The sequence below is a fragment of the Scylla paramamosain genome, chromosome 3, assembly GCF_035594125.1.
Source record: "Scylla paramamosain isolate STU-SP2022 chromosome 3, ASM3559412v1, whole genome shotgun sequence".
Classification (NCBI taxonomy): Eukaryota; Metazoa; Arthropoda; class Malacostraca; order Decapoda; family Portunidae; genus Scylla; species Scylla paramamosain.
In genome coordinates, this window is record NC_087153.1 from 34,780,522 (window position 1) to 34,783,021 (window position 2,500).

General features: G+C 42.6%; 1 protein-coding gene across 1 annotated transcript in view; it reads left to right on the top strand.

The window, feature by feature from the left end:
• The window catches only part of LOC135094332 (uncharacterized), a 79,074-nt gene that overhangs the window by 18,898 nt on the left and 57,676 nt on the right, over positions 1-2,500 (top strand). The gene's annotated exons all lie outside the window — the stretch shown is intronic.

Below are 2,500 nucleotides of genomic sequence, written 5' to 3' on the forward strand. Positions count from 1 at the left end.
CCTACCTACCTACATATTACTAAATACACTACGTACAGTACATGTTGCTGCTAATAATCCAACACTGCTCATTTTGTCCGTGGCAGTAGAGGCCTTATCTTCTTCCTATGAAAATGCCAATGTGTTTGTTACGCTGCATGGTGAGTGAGGGGGAGCCTTCGCCTTTACTATCCTACATCTCTCACTATGGACAGTATAGCTTATCACTAACAGCCTTGCAAGGTCTAACAGGTATACGTCCGTTTGCTCCTCCTTTGTCTTCTTCCTTGACATCTCACACACACACACACACACACACACACACACACACACACACACACACAAGGGACAGAATCCATCACTTCGTTTTCATGTTTCATTCTTTGCTTCATTTTTCTTCTTATGTTTTTTTTTTTTTCCTTAGATCAGATCAGGGAGTCGCTGATCAAACTGCTTACGTAACACTTCCCGGATCAGCGTGCGACCTCATCTTTCCTAATTTCTCTCTCTCTCTCTCTCTCTCTCTCTCTCTCTCTCTCTCTCTCTCTCTCTCTCTCTCTCTCTCTCTCTCTCTCTCTCTCTCTCTCTTAAAACCGATAATGCTAAGATGGATTTTTTTCCCCTTTCTCATTAAGCCTTTTGGTATAATAGACTCCACAAAAGAGTTCACTGCTACTGGTACTACTACTACTACTACTACTACTACTACTATCACCACCACCACCACCACCACCACCACCACCACTACCATCACTGCTACAAAATCAATAATATTAGGGAACTTTTTATTTATCTATTTATTTTTTTATGCCTCACCGGTTGATAATATTAATAATCCCACGACTTTCCAGTGGCTTTCTTTTACGTTCCTTTTAGTTCCCTTAAGACTTGGATCATCTAATGGGGCCTTCTAACTCGTAACTCTCCCTCCTTTAACCTTAAAACGCGGCGCTCAAACTAAACACACAAACACACAGACAAAACACGAACATCCCTTCATAAAGAAAAAAAAAAAAAATACGTTGCAACATTATCGCATTCCGCATCCATTCCTCCACCGCAGAGTGCACTAATCTGCTCTTTCTGCCTCACTGGATAAGTATAAAGCTTACAGGAACATTACAGGAGAGGAGGGAGATTATCAGGGGCCGCTGCTGCGAGTCGCTGAGTGTAATAGAATGACAAACGCCCGCGGCTCAAGTCATGTAGTAGTAATCTTAAGAGTAAACAGAGAGCTTAGGAAAGAACGGTTCATCTCTTTCTTATTCTCCGCCTTCCCTCTGCTCTAAACTCAATATTTTACTATGTTACCGGTCTTATATACAGGAAACGGGGAATGGGATTATCTCGGTTATTGTGTGTGGTAAAATCTGGAGGGAGGGAGGAAGGAAAGGCCATTACTAGAATACTCCAGAAAAACAGTGATGACGCACCGTGAGGAGGGAAGGGTGATGTCACTCGTGAGGTTTTGTGTGGGGAATGTTAGTGTGAAGGAGGCGCGGAGCTGAGGCTGTCCTGGCACCGTGGTGGGGAAAAATGCGTGTTGAGTGAGGCGCGCGCCGCTAGAGAGAGAGAGAGAGAGAGAGAGAGAGAGAGAGAGAGAGAGAGAGAGAGAGAGAGAGAGAGAGAGAGTGTGTGTGTGTGTGTGTGTATGTGTTATGGGGTAGTAATGATGCTGATGTTTACATCACAAAGCGTCGAGACAGCAAAAGGGCAGATAAGAAATATGGGAGACGAGAGGCTGTGATGACTCAGGGTTGGCGGAGATGACCCTCTTTATTTCTATGGCGGGACATTACTGAGGGACACAAGAAAGTCTGCCGGGGCGAGGTGGGGAGCTGTCTTCACCCCTATCCTGGCGGCACACTGAACGGTAAACACCAAGGTGCTCAAAATATTCACCACGCCCTGAAACTTGTAATGAATGTGACACAGTGCTACAGATTTCATCATTATCGCACACACTGTTCGTGGACGAGACATGGCCGTACGAGATGTTAATTATGGGACTATATGTAGTTTTATGTTCATGTTATGTAATACAGAATCGTACTTCAGGTCAACGGTAAGAACATAAGCGGAAATACAAGAAGCCAGCAGGCGTATACGCAAGGCAGTCCCTGTATAAAACGTAGATTATATCCATCTATCACTCCTATCAATAAGTCTATCTAATCTTCTTCTAAAAGGTTCCTAATGACACAGCGCTAACAGCCTGACTACTAAGTCTCTTCCGGTCATTTATTATTCTGTTTCTATTATTTATCACAGTATTCATATTAGTAGGTTCACTAAAATAAACTCCTTCAACCAAAAGTATCAACTCTACGATGCATATTATCAAAACAACAAATACGACACTACCAATTATTTCCTTATTGTGCAGTGTGTGGCGAACACAAGTCTTTTACTTATAAATTAAACAAACAGCTTGGAGAGCTCAACAGAGTGCAGCCGGAATGAATTAAATATCTTCATTAGATTAAAAGTTTGCAGCAAATTGAATGTTCCTAAACTTTAA